Raw genomic sequence first — 17,901 nt, forward strand, 5'->3', positions numbered from 1 at the left:
GATCCCCCACAAACGGACACCAGGCGTAAGTTGTATCAAAAATACGGATGCTTTATATAAAAGATTCTTTGTTACGCAGGCATGTACAAGACCATCAATAACGGTTGCGAAATGGAAGCCACAAGATGATAATTAGGCACTGTTATTGTCTTTGGTAACTTATTCGATCACGAGCGCTTCACAGGGCTCGGTTGAGTCGGTCCAGTCACGATGATGCGCAGTGCACCCAGGGTACAGTGATACGGGGAAATCAGAACGTTGCGGACCCCGAGTCCGATAGAGAGTTCACTGTACCTGGGAACGTGCGGTGTGCTTGGACGAGTCTTCAGGAGAGATGCAGGTTCTGCACCTCGTGGGTCTTCCGGATCAAGAATTCAGCGGGCGGCTTTCGGTAGACAGGTGCGGCCCAGGGCCTCCGACACGGACTGTGCGGGAGGTCACTGCGGAGGGCGGCACGGTCAGACTCAGGCTGGGAGGTGAAGCGGGGCGGCCGGATACGTTACGACGTACGGGCGGCCGTCCGAGGCTGGATTTCACTTCCCCACTAGAAATCCGGCGGGAGGGCGGAAGGGCACCAAGCGCGCTCCAGTAGCAGGCAGGTGACAGGGAAGCGGGACGGCCAGACTCGGGGGTCCAGAGCGACTCAGGTAGAGCGGGGCTCTCGGCGAGTGGAGGCGGCCAGGCTTCTGGGTGTCACGGCCCTAGGAGGGATGCGAAGGTGCGCAGGGCACTCCGGCGGGAGAAAGCACACGGCTCGAATTCTCAGACGAGCGGAGACACGGTGAACCCACTGGTCCTGGGGTTCAGTTCAGGGGGCAAGCTCTTCTTCCAAGCCCTTGGAGATAGTTGAAGAACAAAGTGCAAAAGTCTCTTTCAGTCTTTTTCCTCTCCTTCCTTAGCAAGGCACCTACTGCAGGCCAGTCCCTTAGGTCAGGGAAAGTTACTCCTCCTTCAGCTTCTTCCAGGTCCTTCTAGTCAGGCAGAGTTCCTTCGTGGTTCAATCTGGATCTGATTTCTTAGGAGCCAGGCTCCTACTTTTATACAGGGATTCTTTTGTTCTTTAGCGCCAGGGGGCCTGGGCCTGGCTCAGTCCAGTTTTGGAGCACTCTGTTGTGGTGACTCGGCTTGTTCCTTTCAGCAGCAGGGCAGAGACATCAGCCGCTCCACAGGGGGCGGCGCCGGCTTTGTGGTGGCAGAGCACAGGTCTATTCAAGAGTCAGGGTGCACTCCTCCCACCCATCCTGGGGTAATCTCTCTACCCACCACCTGGCAGCCAACCTGTCTCCTGGAATCCCCCCAGCCCTGCTCCTGTACTGTTGCTAGGCAGAACACACACATACAGCAGAGGCGGACTGAGATGGTTAGGCACGCAAAGGCTAACTTCCTAAAAGTAGCATTTGCAAACCCAGGATATTAAAATAACCTTTACTAAAAGACGTATTTTATTATCCTGAGTTCAGGCATACTAAACATGACTTTCTACCATGCTCTCTGAGTCCACTGGGGTCACAGCGTGTAGCGATCCCAGCAGCCCATTCTGGCCTATGGAGAGCAGGTAGCCTTCAATAGTGAAAAACGAAAATGGCTGTAATTCACTATTAAGACATGCCACACACGTCAGGGCATGTCCTACCTTATACCTACAATGCACCCTGCGCTCAGGCCTACCAGAGGGGTGACTAACATGTAGTTAAGGGAAGGTTTAGGGACTGGTAAGTGGGGACACTTGCTCAGTCAGCGCGACGGTACCAGACCGCGCGCAGGGCCTGCAGTGGCAGACCCTAGACACATTTTACCCCGCTGCTTCGGTGGGTGGCACAACCAGTGCTGCAAGCCCACTAGCAGCATTTGGATATACAAGCCCTTGGCACCCCTGGTGCACTCTACTAGGGACTGATAGTAAACCAAATAAACCAAACGTGGAAGTCAATTCACATAATACATTTTACCATAGGGAGCACTTGCACTGTGGCACTGGATGGCAGTGGCACAGCGCCCTGAGCAGCTAACACCAACACAAAAACACATTGAGGCACAGACAAAAATGGAAGGGTGACCCACGCCAATGGTGCCAGGTCTAACACGTGTCCCCTCCAGCTGAAAAGTGGGGAGAACTACCCTACCCCAGGGAGTTCTGCATCACTAAGGCGGAAAAACCTGGACAGACCGTCAGCATTGGCGTGATCTGTGCCAGGGCGATGCTCCACCGTAAAGTCCATACCCTGTAGGGAGATGGACCACCTCAACAGTTTTGGGTTCTCACCCCTCATTTGCATCAACCATCTGAGGGGCCTGTGGTCGGTCTGAACCCGGAAGTGAGACCCAAACAAGTAGGGTCTTAGCTTCTTCAGCGCCCAGACCACAGCAAATGCTTCTCGTTCTATCGCACTCCACCTTTGTTCCCGGGGAAGTAGCCTCCTGCTAATAAAGGCTACGGGTTGGTCAAAGCCCTCCTCAGTGATCTGTGAGAGAACAGCCCCTACACCATGCTCTGATGCATCCGTCTGCACCAGGAACTCTTTGGAGAAGTCAGGAGCCAAGAGCACGGGCGCCGTGCACATGGCAGTTTTCAGGGTGTCGAAGGCTTTCTGACAGGTGTCAGTCCATATCACTTTTCTGGGCTGCTTCTTCGAAGTCAGCTCGGTCAAGGGGGCAACGATGCTGCCATACCCCTTGACAAACCTCCTGTAGTACCCGGTGAGTCCTAAAAAGGCCCTCACCTCCGTCTGGGTCTTTGGGGGCTCCCAAGCCAGGATGGTTTCAACTTTGGGTTGGAGGGGCGCCACCTGGCCGCTCCCCACTTGGTGTCCCAAGTACACCACTGAACCCTGCCCGATCTGACACTTGCTTGCCTTGATCGTGAGGCCTGCCTTGCGCAGCGCCATCAACACTTCCCAGAGATGTTGCAGGTGTTCTTCCCATGTGCCGCTGAACACTGCGATGTCGTCCAGGTAGGCGGCGCTGAACTTGGTCAGCCCAGCCAACACCTGGTTGACCAACCTCTGGAAGGTGGCAGGGGCATTCTTCATCCCAAAGGGCATCACCCGGAACTGGTAATGCCCATCTGGCGTAGAGAATGCGGACCTCTCTTTGGCCCCATCAGTCAAGGCGATCTGCCAGTACCCAGACGTTAAGTCAAACGTGCTGAGGTACCGTGCAGCCCCTAACCGATCGATGAGCTCATCAGCTCTGGGGATGGGGTGCGCGTCAGTCTTCGTGACTGAGTTGAGTCCTCGGTAGTCCACACAGAACCGGAGTTCGGGCGTGGCACCCGGCGCTGCAGCCTTTGGGACCAAGACCACTGGGCTGGCCCAAGGACTGCTGGAGGACTCAACCACCCCTAGGGCAAGCATCTTCGAGACCTCCTCTTTGATGCAGGCCCTGACCCTGTCAGTTACCCGGTAGGCTTTGTGCTTCACAGGTAAGCTGTCTCCCGTATCCACATCATGGACGCACCAATTTGTGATACCGGGAACCAGGGAGAACAGGTCAGGAAACTGTCCCAGCAGCTGGCGGCAGTCACCCTGTTGCTCAGGGGTCAGGGTGGGTGAGAGGTTTACCCCATCCACTGACCCGTCTCGCTCTGAGGCTACCAAGAGGTCAGGAAGAGGCTCGGACTCCTCTTCCGTCCCATCATCGGTGGCCAAGAGCATGCCCACTTCGGACCTCTCCAAGTGGGGCTTCAGTCGATTGACATGTAGGACCCTTAAGGGGTTCCTAGGAGACCGCAAGTCCACCAAGTAGGTGACAGAACTCTTGCGCTCCACAATCTCAAAGGGTCCTGTCCACTTGTCCTGGAGTGCACAAGGCTCCACAGGGGCCAGGACCCACACTTTTTGGCCAGGTTGAAGCTCAACCAGAGTGGCATTCTGGTCGTACCACCGCTTCATTTCCTCCTGGCTGACTTCCAGGTTTGCCTCAGCAAGTTGCCTGAAACGCCTAGTCTGGTTCCGGAAAGCCAGCATGTAACTGTATACATTCTGGGGAGGTTTCCTGGGAGATTGCTCCCAGCCTTCCTTGACCAGACTAAGAGGTCCTCGTACTGGGTGGCCATACAAAAGCTCAAAGGGACTGAACCCTAGAGACTTTTGTGGCACCTCGCGGTACGCAAAGAGAAGGCATGGTAAGAGGACGTCCCACTTACGCCTCATGGGTTCCTCGAGACCCATAATCATGCCCTTCAGGGTTCGGTTGAAGCGCTCAACCAACCCGTTTCCTTGGGGATGGTAAGGTGTGGTGAACTTGTAGGTTACACCACACTCTTGCCAAAGGGACTTCATATATTTCGATATGAAGTTGGTCCCCCTGTCAGACACCACCTCTAGAGGGAATCCTACTCGTGAGAAAATTCCCATCAGTGCCCGTCCCACCACGGGGGCCGTCACTGTCCTCAGAGGGATGGCTTCAGGGTACCGGGTGGCATGGTCCACCAAGACCAGGATAAACCTGTTGCCCATGGCTGTCTTGGGGTCCAGTGGCCCCATAATGTCAATCCCCACCCGCTGGAATGGGGTACTGACCACAGGGAAAGGTTGGAGTGGAGCTCTCAGCTTCCTTCCACTCTTGCCACTTGCCTGGCAAGTCTGGCATGTCCTGCAGTGAGTGTCAGAACTCCTGCGCATTTGGGGCCAATAAAAGTGGGTGACAAGCCTTTCAAAGGTCTTGTCCTGCCCCAAATGTCCTGCTAACGGTACGTCGTGAGCCAGCCCCAGTAGGAAGGCTCGGAACTTCTGGGGTACCACCAGCGCACGGGCTGACCCAGGTTCAGCAACCTTAGGCTCGGAGTATAGGAGGTCGTTCTCCCAGTAGATCAAGTGAGTTCCGGACTGATCACCATTGGCCTGGGCTGCAGCCTGCTGCCGCATACCCTCTAGAGAGGGGCACTCTTTCTGCTCCCTGCAGAATTCCTCCCTGGTGGGGCCTCCTTCTTGCTGCCAATGGGTCAGCTCAGGCAGGTCCCCCAGTTCGGCTATCTGTTCCCCGGTAGGCTCCAGGGCATCCCCCTCAAGGTCTGCTTCCTCCTGGGCCGTGGGAACGTTAGGAGCCGGATTCCCGTGCCTCCCTTGCCCTCTCTCTAAGGCCGGTTCCTGGGCCTCTCCCTCAGGCTCCAGGGTTCCTTCAACACCCCTACCGGCTGCCATCGACCGGGTGGTCACACACGCCCAATCAGGCAAGCCCACCATCCGCAGGTGAGTCGTCTTCTCCACCTTTTCCCAAGGGGAGCTCTCCAAATCGTTACCTAGGAGACAATCAACAGGCATGGCCTCTCTCACAGCCACTTGCAGAGTACCAGAGACCCCCCCCCACTCAAAGGGAACCTGAGCCATTGGACACTGACTCTCTGTGTTGTCAGCGTTGACAACACGGCAGAATGCGTGCGGGACAACCTGCTCTTGAGACACCAGGTGTTGCTTGACAGCAGTCACACTGGCTCCAGTATCTCTAAGAGCCCCCACCCTCTTGCCATTTATGGTCACCCACTGCCCATACTTTTGCGTATTGGGGGGCAGCTGGGCCTCAGCGACCATCTCACTGTCTCCTAATGAGACTAGGGTCATCTGTACGGGATCCCCCGCCCCTTGGACATCTATCTCCCTCCCCAAGGCTAAACTATTCACCTGCTTGGGGGGTGGAGCACCAGAGGGTGCTGGTTTACCATACAGGGGGCACTTGGGATCCACGGAAATGTGCCCCAGGTTGTTACACTTGTAACATCGGAGGGGCCCTCTTTGAACAGGGTTACCTGTCGGGGCCCCGGTCTGCTTCGGGGGTGGGGGTGGCTGAGAACCTTTCCCTTGGTTCCCTTGGGAATTACTTTGGGGCCCTCTGTAGAACTCCCTCTGTTTACCCTTGTCCCCCCCACTCTTCTGCTGGGGACCCTGAACACCCTTGGCGGGGCCTCCTACGGGACCCTTGTGGACCCTGGTGCTGATCCAGCGGTCCGCCTCCTCAGCAAGCTTCCTCGGGTTGGACAGCTTGCTATCGATCAGGTGTTGGCGTAGCTCAGGAAAACAATTATCCGACAAGTGCTCCCATGCAATTAAATCAAACAGCCCTTGGTAATCATTCACTTTGCTACCCTTCACCCAACCATCCAGCGCTCTGCAAAAAAAGGTCACATATTCTACATAAGTGGTACCAGGTTTCTTGGTGCAATCCCTAAATCTCTGTCTGTACAGTTCAGGAGTTAACCCATACCTTGTCATAAGAGCCTCCTTCATGTGTGGATAGGATGTGTGGACATCAGAGGGGAGGTCTAGCAGAGTGTCCCGCCCCTCACTTAGGAACCTTCCCCACAACCCCGCTCCCCAATCCTTCTCAGGGACCCGGTGGGAGGACATGGCTACTTCATAGGCCCTAAACCACTGCCCAATATCATCCTGCTTATAATATTCTTTGACTACATCTTTAGGAATGTGCACCCTTGACTCTGTTGAATTGCTGCCACCAGAGGGTGAGTTGTCTAAACTCCTGGCCTTGAGATCCAACTCCCTCATTTTTACCTCATGCTCCATGGCCAGTTTCTGCCTTTCTCTCTCCATTTGCAGTTTTGCCATCTCCACCTCGTGTGCTCGGGCGGCACTCCTGTCGGCCAACTCCTCTGGCGACAGGCCTCTGCTAGGCTCAAACACACCTTCGGGGGGTATCACCTCCCGGGCATTCTCTGGGAACTTTGATTCGTGCCAGGCTCTCAGTGCTGTCACGTACTGATCCTTGTTGCTTAGTCCACTTTGCTTGATTCTGTACTTGGAGAGATATCCCTTCAGGACATCATTTGTGCACTTCCTCAGTGCCTCGGGCTCCCAATCGATGTCATCCACTCCAGAGAATACAGAGGGCGCTCCGCCTCCGTTGACTGAGCTAGGCATGGTTTCTTAAGGTGGAGATTTTTCTTTAGCAACAACTGTCAATCAATCTGTGGCTGCGTTATAGGTCTGCGCTACGTGGTGATCAATAATTCACTGTATGTAAATCATAAATGCAAATTCGACATCCCACCGCTGCCACCAATGTTAGAATGGGGAACCCCTAGTTGGCACAGGTAGGTACTTGTGACAAGCAGTGGTCCCTTCTTCTATTCAGGGTGAGAGAGTTACCCCCTCAGAACAACCCCTGCTCACCCTATAGGTAGTGTGGCGCGAGCAGTCAGGGCTAAACTTCAGGGCGCTAGTCAGTTAAGCATTTATGATCACACACAGTAAACCACAATGATCCCCCACAAACGGACACCAGGCGTAAGTTGTATCAAAAATACGGATGCTTTATATAAAAGATTCTTTGTTACGCAGGCATGTACAAGACCATCAATAACGGTTGCGAAATGGAAGCCACAAGATGATAATTAGGCACTGTTATTGTCTTTGGTAACTTATTCGATCACGAGCGCTTCACAGGGCTCGGTTGAGTCGGTCCAGTCACGATGATGCGCAGTGCACCCAGGGTACAGTGATACGGGGAAATCAGAACGTTGCGGACCCCGAGTCCGATAGAGAGTTCACTGTACCTGGGAACGTGCGGTGTGCTTGGACGAGTCTTCAGGAGAGATGCAGGTTCTGCACCTCGTGGGTCTTCCGGATCAAGAATTCAGCGGGCGGCTTTCGGTAGACAGGTGCGGCCCAGGGCCTCCGACACGGACTGTGCGGGAGGTCACTGCGGAGGGCGGCACGGTCAGACTCAGGCTGGGAGGTGAAGCGGGGCGGCCGGATACGTTACGACGTACGGGCGGCCGTCCGAGGCTGGATTTCACTTCCCCACTAGAAATCCGGCGGGAGGGCGGAAGGGCACCAAGCGCGCTCCAGTAGCAGGCAGGTGACAGGGAAGCGGGACGGCCAGACTCGGGGGTCCAGAGCGACTCAGGTAGAGCGGGGCTCTCGGCGAGTGGAGGCGGCCAGGCTTCTGGGTGTCACGGCCCTAGGAGGGATGCGAAGGTGCGCAGGGCACTCCGGCGGGAGAAAGCACACGGCTCGAATTCTCAGACGAGCGGAGACACGGTGAACCCACTGGTCCTGGGGTTCAGTTCAGGGGGCAAGCTCTTCTTCCAAGCCCTTGGAGATAGTTGAAGAACAAAGTGCAAAAGTCTCTTTCAGTCTTTTTCCTCTCCTTCCTTAGCAAGGCACCTACTGCAGGCCAGTCCCTTAGGTCAGGGAAAGTTACTCCTCCTTCAGCTTCTTCCAGGTCCTTCTAGTCAGGCAGAGTTCCTTCGTGGTTCAATCTGGATCTGATTTCTTAGGAGCCAGGCTCCTACTTTTATACAGGGATTCTTTTGTTCTTTAGCGCCAGGGGGCCTGGGCCTGGCTCAGTCCAGTTTTGGAGCACTCTGTTGTGGTGACTCGGCTTGTTCCTTTCAGCAGCAGGGCAGAGACATCAGCCGCTCCACAGGGGGCGGCGCCGGCTTTGTGGTGGCAGAGCACAGGTCTATTCAAGAGTCAGGGTGCACTCCTCCCACCCATCCTGGGGTAATCTCTCTACCCACCACCTGGCAGCCAACCTGTCTCCTGGAATCCCCCCAGCCCTGCTCCTGTACTGTTGCTAGGCAGAACACACACATACAGCAGAGGCGGACTGAGATGGTTAGGCACGCAAAGGCTAACTTCCTAAAAGTAGCATTTGCAAACCCAGGATATTAAAATAACCTTTACTAAAAGACGTATTTTATTATCCTGAGTTCAGGCATACTAAACATGACTTTCTACCATGCTCTCTGAGTCCACTGGGGTCACAGCGTGTAGCGATCCCAGCAGCCCATTCTGGCCTATGGAGAGCAGGTAGCCTTCAATAGTGAAAAACGAAAATGGCTGTAATTCACTATTAAGACATGCCACACACGTCAGGGCATGTCCTACCTTATACCTACAATGCACCCTGCGCTCAGGCCTACCAGAGGGGTGACTAACATGTAGTTAAGGGAAGGTTTAGGGACTGGTAAGTGGGGACACTTGCTCAGTCAGCGCGACGGTACCAGACCGCGCGCAGGGCCTGCAGTGGCAGACCCTAGACACATTTTACCCCGCTGCTTCGGTGGGTGGCACAACCAGTGCTGCAAGCCCACTAGCAGCATTTGGATATACAAGCCCTTGGCACCCCTGGTGCACTCTACTAGGGACTGATAGTAAACCAAATAAACCAAACGTGGAAGTCAATTCACATAATACATTTTACCATAGGGAGCACTTGCACTGTGGCACTGGATGGCAGTGGCACAGCGCCCTGAGCAGCTAACACCAACACAAAAACACATTGAGGCACAGACAAAAATGGAAGGGTGACCCACGCCAATGGTGCCAGGTCTAACAAGCACGATAAAACACTAGAAGAAGAAGAAAGATTATCATCTATCAATTTGGAAGCTAGTGGAGATGAGGTTAATACTGGCATGACTCAGGAGGGAGGATTTGTGGATACTCTCTGCCCACCACCATCTAAAAAATCTAAGGCGTGTGGGAAAGCCAAGAAACTTATAGAACCCATAGTGACACGGAAGAAAAACATGGCTCCAACACGTAAGCCAGTAACACGAGCAATGGGTGCTGCTAAGGACCCCACTAACATTGAGTATATGGGGGATAATGCATTATTTAAATGTTATACAAGCTCGATGGAGGCTGTCATCAAATCAATTTTAGACCCCCTGGTAGGGGTATTAAACAGCATTGATGTCTCGTTAAAAATATTAATTGGCTCTAGCATTTCGAAGGCAACTATAGGCTCAGAGACTCTAACAAACCCCATCTCGAATATGAATTTGGATACTCCTGAGGTAACTCCACTCTCTGATACCGGTTTCTGGGGTTGGAGTAGTTATCAACACTGAGACTACAATGCACCCATCCAAACATTATCATAATAATTTTAAAAGTGCAAATATTACTATTGGCCAAGAACTTGAAACTGCACTTGTGAAACATATTGAGAGGATAAAAATGGATTATGCAATACTCTGGGGGGGGGGGGGGTAATTTTAATTGTAAATTGTGCTCACTGTCTAAATGCGAGGCATGCCACCATTTAACAAGGGATGTGGTGGGTGGCTATCACTTTGAGCACAATCCTTGTGGGAAAATTTTTAATTCTTTGTCAAAATTTTCACTTTTCTTAACTTTAGACTTCATTGAGCGCTTAAACTCTGATGTGGTAACATATGTTGGAATAGGTCAAGGGACGCTAATTGATTTTATTATTCTGTCTGATTATTTTAACACTGAAACTGTGGTTTTTAACATTCCCAAAATCCATTTTAGCGACCATTACCCACTAACACTACAATTAGCAATCCTACCAGTTCCTCAAAATACACCAGTTAAGGTAGTCCCCATATAGTATACTAAAAATAAGGGGTTAACTCTGAAGTGGTCCTCTGTCAACCCTGAGATCGTTCTGGAGGAGATTATAAAGAGCAACTTCTGATGGATACATCTGCCAGTGGATTCCTCACCTTGTGAATATCCTCTGCGCCAGCAACATTCGGAAATTTTTATAGCAGTCCACGCCGATGAGGTCGAAGACGACGTCACAGAGACTCGGCTCCGCTCGCGACTCCGCTGACGTCACCGGCTCCATAAGAAGACCTCGTCGGCGTGATGACGTCAGTTCCCTTTTTTCCGCGCCATCGACGCCAACGGATTTCGGGAATCTCTATCTGTAGCTTCACTGTTACTTTGTGTTTCTACTGGATTTCTCTGTTCCTTTTTCGGAAAAATGCCGGCAAAGAAATCGGGTTTCAAGCCCTGTCGTGAATGTGGAAAACATATGTCGATCACGGATCCACATGACGACTGTGTATGGTGTTTATCATCTGACCATGATGTGGATGGATCCTCTTGCTGTCGCAAGATGAGCTCCAAGGCTCTCAAGGAAAGGGAGACAAAACTTTTCATCGCAAGGATGAAAAAGAAGAAGAGAGGAAGGAGGAAGTCTAGAACGAGGTCGAGGTCGGCGTCTAAGTCGACTTCGGGGCATGCTTCGAGATCCAAGAAGCACAAAAAGAAGAGGAGACATTCTTCTCGACGTCACTCTGACAAGAGTTTGGCTCCAAAGTCGAAGTCGCCTACTCGACGCCGTAAGGACTCTGTGTCTCCTTCACCCGTTCCGGATCCGCCTGCTGGTCTTTCTTCTTCAGTGAATTCACTGGTTCATTCTCCGGCTCCATCTCCGACACCGGTTCCATCCCCGGCTCAGTCTCCGTCCCCGGCTCCGGTTGAGGAGTTTCAAGCACCGGGTGAGCCTTTGTTACCACAAATTCCACTGTCAGCGCCGGTTGGACCGAGTCCGGTGATGCCAGATCAGTACCCTGCGTTCCCTGGACCGGGTCAGGACCCCACGCATTATTTAAATGCTATGTACGGTGTGTTTTCAAGAGCCATGTACTCCACTGGTGCACCTTCGGGTCCGATGGGTCCCATGGCCTTCAGTTTGGGGGTGCCTCAAGCCTATCCACAGGCCCCCTTCATGGCATTTTTTTTGGCAACGCCATCTTGGCATCTACCGGCGCCGAGGACATCGACGCCGGTCCCTTCTTCACCGGCGCCGGCTCGACCTCGTTCGACGCCGGCTGCTCCTGTGGATCCACGTTCGACGCCGGCTCCGTCGGATTCGAACACGGCGCCGCCGACGCCGCTTGTACGGATCCGGTCCAGGAGGGAAGCTCAAAGGGTGCTTGATAAGCGAAGGTACCTTCTGGAAGAGGCAGAAGGAGAGCTTGTGGAGTCTGATGAAGTTTTGGAAGAACTTAAAGAGGCTAGTGGATTGGATATGTCTCCTGAGTGGGAAATTACTCCACCTTCCGATGAACCCTCGACGGATGTGGCTCCATATCATGCAGTCATTAGGAAGGCAGCTGAATAGTTAGATCTTCAGTTGCCTACTACTGAATTTAAATCAAAGATTCTAACGGAGGTACTGCATTCTCCTACTACAGTTTCAGAGCCATTATTGCCTTTTAATGAGGCCATTATAGATCCTGTGATGGAGGTGTGGTGTAAGCCTTTTTCTGCTCCCGCAGTTTCTAAGACAGTTGCTAGGAGGTACAGGGCAGCTCCAGGGGGCCCCGAGTTCTTAACATCACATCCATCGCCTGAGAGCCTGGTGGTTCAGGCTGCTTGTTCAGGAAAATCTAAGGGTGCTTTTCCTCAGGTTCCAAGCGACAGAGAGGCTAAAAAGTTAGATCAGTCGGCCAAAAAGGTCTTTTCATCGGCCAGCATGGCCCTTAAATCAACAAATGCCACTTGCCTTTTGGGACGCTAAATTCATGCGCTCATGGACTCTGCAAAGAAACTGGCGCCAAAACTATCTGAGGAGGATAGGGTTGGCTTTAATGAGGTCTTGACGGATGCCCAGGCAGCAGCACGTCAGGTGATACAAAGTGGACTGGACACAGCGGATTCAGTGGCAAGAGTCATGGGGTCTTTGTGAGAAGTTGGCCTGATATATGATGTCACTAGTTCTAGTGTACACCTTGTATCAGTCCAAACAACCCCTATGGTGATTGGTTGTAAAGTCAACCTTATAGACCAGCTATCCTAGTGGTAGCATGGACAAGAGCAGTCTTAGGCTAAACTCTGGATGGCATGTGAAGCCAGCTGTTATACCATTTGCAACCCCTTGAATACCAAATGAAAGGACACCACAACAGATATTATAAAAATAGAATGTATTTATTCTGGTCAAAACACCCTCAGCACTCTATGAGATTCGAGGTAAGTACAACACAGTCTTAATCAAGCATACATAAGTCACACAGGTAAGTAATACAGTTAGGCCCTAGGGGCCACGCTAACCATATTCTAAGTAAGTGGTATAAGAACCACTGTCATGAACACAGGTTAGGCCTAGGCCTAGGGAATCGCTGGGACTACACTATCCTATCAGTTGCTAGGCAGTGGGAGGCCCACGGGATTCAGGTGCAGAGTGGAAACACTCACGTGTAATGCGTTAGAGTGGATAGAAATAGTAGTATTTAGTTATTAAGAGTTTTAGGACACTTCGGAAGGAACTAGGAGTTAGAGACTTGGAAACTAGACACTAGGATAGTCAATACCCTTGTGAGCACCGGAGTACTCAAGTTACCTAGCCCACGGGCTGCGGGTGCATAGGTGTGAACTTGCGTCGGGTTTCGTCGTCGACTCCTATGGATGCCTGAAGAAAGTTGCTGACAAGCAGTCAGTGAAGAGTGTCCGGTGGATTCCAAGGATGGAATCAGGAAGGAGGGTACCTGCAAGCAGAGGGGACAGAGTCTAGGTCCCCAGCCAGGAGCCGGGAAGGAACCAGGATGGAACCAGGCGATGTCGTGAAGTTGCAGGTGAAGAGGTGAAGCTTGTCGCAGCAGCCACGGGTACCAGGAGGCGTCGAGGACGACCAGGACCAGGAGGCGAGCTGTCCCACGAAGGCTCTTGCTGTCGGCGGCGTCGATGTCGAGTTAGGACCCAACAAGCCTTGGCAAGCGTAACCCACGCAGGATGGAGGACTTGCTTCTGTCGCAGACCAGGAAGGTCTGGGGTGCTTCCCTTTCACAGGGGAGCGAGTGCCAGTCTGGAGGAGCCGGACCAGCAAAGCAAAGTTGAAGGTTCGTCGTCACAGAGGTCACTAGCCAACGGGCCAACAACCGAACAAAACACGTCGAGCAACTCAGGTGCAGAAGGGCCCCACGCAGAACACGTGAAGTGTGGGGAGCTGATCTTCTTTGCAGATGGTGCTCGGGATTGGGGCTTCTCAATTCCCCAAGCACAGTCTCGAGGAAGCCTCAGAAGTCGCGCTAGTCAGTTACTAGCCACTTTTCCCAAGTCGCCGGTCCCACATCCCTAGTCGCCTCCACGGGTCTCAGCTTTGCTGTAGATGTGGATCTGGGTTAGAGGTGTCTGGAAGTCACGGCGCTGGTCAGTCTCTGCAGTCGTCCCTCGGAGGATCAGTCACAAAGCAAGCAGCGGTCGCTGGATGGTGCCTGGTTGCCCAGGGTGGTCACTCCTTGGCCACAAGGGAGGATTCTTCAGTCTTCTTCCGTAGTCGAATGTCGAAGGTCCAGAGTTTCTGTTCAAGATGCAGGTTCAGGATAATCTAATTCTGCAGGGCACAGCTACCTTCGAATATACTGGGCTAGTGGGCTGGGCTACCTGCAAGGTCCCTCCTATGGGTGGGACCAGGAAGGGGGGTGGCTACACCCCCTTTCCTTTGTCCAGTTTCGTGCCAGAGCTGGGGCTGGAGTGCCCCAGCACCGGTTTGAACTGGACTATGCATGGAGCATCTTGTGTGCCCCAGGCATGTCTCATTCCTTTCAGCCCTCCCTGCCCCAATACACTAAAGTCTGTCTGGGGAGGTGCTAGCACCTCCCCAAGCAGGAAACCTATTGTCCAGGCCTCCCTGGCTGGGAGGGCTCCCAGCTGCAGGAGGTCAGACTCGTGTCTGTGGCAGCAGCATCCATTTTGTGATGCTGAGGCTTTGGTTAGAGTTACACAGCAAAGTAGGATTTTAACATGTCTCTCCCTCTAGAAGGGAGGAATAATATCCTCATCACCAGAAATGGTATGGGGGTATTATTCCAAAGTGTTAGACACCTTACACGACATGTTTTGATAAAGCCAAACCATAGTTACCATAACCGTTTAAGATTATAAGGCACTTTAAGAGTATATGGTAGGCTATATCATAGAACAGCTGTAAGGACATGGTTCCGAAAGCTGCAGACAGGCTCAGCTCATGCTAGAGCACCATCTCACATGTTACCAAGCACTCTGCCTCCAGGATTGTTAAGGCCTGCCATAGGAGTGGCTGATAGGTACACATGTGTCTTTTGTGAGTGTAGATATAGGTATACTATATCTAAGCAAGGGGTGATTACACGACCCTGCCCCAGCTGAGTGATCAGCCAGTTGTGTCTGATTGTAAGGCCAGGCCAGGGGTGGCATAATACATGCTGCAGCCCCTGGTAGGCCTAGGGTACACCTATGCCATGGGTACCTAGGGTACACTGTACAGGGTCCAATAAGGTGATCCTTACTAATTGGGTATGTACCTAGGGTACATGGAGTTCATTTTAAAGAGAGAGCAGACAGCCTGAGACCCTGAATGGCAGGATCTCAGGCCAACTAAGTCGAAAAACCAGCTAGACACAAGGCAAAAAGTTGGGGGTAACCATAGTCAGATATCCACCTTCCTACAGTCTTCTGTTGCCACTAGGAGGGGTGCGTGGCTGAAGTCTTCTGAGTTTTCCCCGGATGTACAGTCAACACTGTTGGACTTGCCATTTGATGGCTCTGGATTGTTTGGCAAAAAGGTGGATGCTGCTCTTGAACGTTTTAAGGAAAGCAAGGCTACGGCTAAGTCTTTGGGCCTTCAATCCCAGTCAAGGGGATCGTTTAAAAGATACAGGGGTTTCAGAAAGGCAACCTGTCGTTCCTACAGGCAGACCCAACAGCAACAGCAGCAAGGCTCTCTTTATAAGGGATACAGAGGCAGAATCAGGGGTCGCACACGTGGCCGTCGGCTCTCCTCCTCCTCCTCCTCCTCCTCCTCCTCCTCTTCCTCTTCCTCAGCCCCTCCCACCACCGCAAAGCAGCCCTAGATCCGCCATTCTGGATCATGCTGGTCCTGTAGGGGGGCGGCTTACCCATTTTCTACAAGGTTGGGAATCTGTTACTACAGATCTTTGGGTTCTAGATCTTGTAGAAAATGGGTACGCCCTTCCCTTTCGGGAATTCCCTCCAACTTACCCTCCTTGTCAATGGGCTTGCTCAGAGAACCACCGTCTTCTCCTACATGAGGAAGACCTGAAGTTACTGCAGAAAGGTGCGATAGAGGTGGTTCCAGAGCAGGAGAGGGGTCAGGGATGCTACTCCCGGTATTTCCTGATTCCGAAAAAGGACGGCAGATTGCGTCCGATATTGGACCTCAGGATCTTGAATCTTTATCTGAAGCAAGAGAAGTTCAAGATGCTCACCCTTGCGCAGGTTCTTCAAGCGCTGAATCAGGAGGACTGGATGGTGTCGATCGACTTGCAGGATGCGTATTTACACATCCCCATCCTGAAGTCGCACAGGAAGTATCTCCGGTTTACGGTAGGATCGCAACATTATCAGTTTGCGGTCCTTCCATTTGGTCTTACTACTGCACCCGAGTCTTCACGAAGGTGGTGGCAGCCCATCTCAGAAGGTCGGGGATTTCCGTTTTTCCCTATCTGGACGACTGGCTGATCAAAGCGGAGTCGCCAGAGAAGGTGCTACATCATCTGCAGGATACAACTCGGCTGTTGTTCAAATTGAGTTTTTCGATAAACGTGCCCAAATCTCACCTGGTGCCCTCTCAGCGCAACCTGTTCATAGGTGCGGTACTGGACACTACTGTGTCGAGCATTCCCTCCTCCTCAAAGGATTCTCGACATACAGGAAATGATTCCTTTATTTTGCAATGGAGCGGTCCTTCCAGTCTTGAAGGTCCTTCCCCTACTCGGTCAGTTTGCTTCCTGCATTCTGTTGGTCAACCATGCACGCTGGCACATTTGGGCGATGCAGTGGTATCAGCACAAAGGATCTGTCTTGGTGGAGCGTGGAGGTCAATCTGTCCCAAGGAAAGCCCTTCCATCTACCTCCATGGGTGGCCACAGTGATCTGGGGGATCTGGAGATCAAAGGACTTTGGTCTCCAGAGGAAAGGTTGCTTCACATCAACCTTCTGGAATTGCGGGCGATTCGTTTGGCACTCAAGGCCTTCCTCCCTTCCCTTCGCGGTCAGTCTGTTCAAGTCCTGACGGACAACACTACCGCGATGTGGTATGTCAACAAGCAGGGAGGAGTGGGGTCGCGTTGTCTCTGCAGAGAGGCTCTGCGTCTATGGTCCTGGGCACAGGACCATCAGATTTGTCTGATGGCAAATCATCTGGCCGGGGTGCTGAACGTACGTGCGGACAGTCTCAGTCGGCAGTTCTCCGCCGACCACGAGTGGAGGCTCCATCCGGAGGTGGTTCGTCACGTTTTTCGGATGTGAGGGACTCCTCGGATAGACCTATTCGCCACCCGCGAGAACGCGCACTGCCCGTCATTCTGCAGTCTCCAGTATCCGATGCAGGGAGCGTTGGGGGACGCGTTTCAGTTGAGTTGGGGCTCATGACTCCTTTATGCGTTTCCTCCCATACCCTCGATTCCTCGGGTTCTGAGGAAGATTTGCCGCCCCGGGTTGGCCAAGAAGGGTGTGGTACACAGATCTTCTCCACCTCTCCTCGTGCCCTCCGCTCCGTCTCCCTCTGAGGGCAGACCTCCTCTCGCAATCGGAGGGGTAGGTTCTACACCCCCACCTCCAGAGCTTACACCTTCATGCCTGGAGATTGAACGGGGCAACCTGAATTATTTTTCTCTCCCGCCTGATGTGGTAGATGTGATTTTGTCTGCCAGACGTCATTCCACCAAATCTATCTATTCCTATAGGTGGTCTAAATTTGTTATCTGGTGTGGAGAGAAGTCAGTTGATCCTTTGAGGCCTCGTTTAGCTGACATTCTGCAGTTTGCCCTTTCTCTTGCTCAGCAAGGATTTGCTGTGGCTACTGTTAAGGGATATTTATCGGCTTTGTCGGCTTTCCTTTGCTTGCCGGATCAGCCGTCATTATTCAAATCACCTATTGTTCTACGATTTCTCAAGGGCCTCACAAACAGGTTTCCTCCTACTCCCTTTATTGTGCCTCAATGGGACTTAAACCTTGTCTTGACTTATCTTATGGGTTCTCCTTTCGAGCCCTTCCTTTGAGGCTGTTGTCTTTGAAAGACGGTTACTATCAAAGGCAGTGTGTTATCTCTTTTGCCTTTCTATTTATTTTTCCACACTGTGTGTGTTGCTTGTATATTATGTACCGTGAATACTGTGTATATATTACTGTCAGTCCGACCATGTGCCTCGAAGGCACTGAAAAAAGGACGGAACTGACGTC

This window comes from Triturus cristatus, chromosome 2_1, assembly GCF_964204655.1.
Source record: "Triturus cristatus chromosome 2_1, aTriCri1.1, whole genome shotgun sequence".
NCBI classification, from domain to species: domain Eukaryota; kingdom Metazoa; phylum Chordata; class Amphibia; order Caudata; family Salamandridae; genus Triturus; species Triturus cristatus.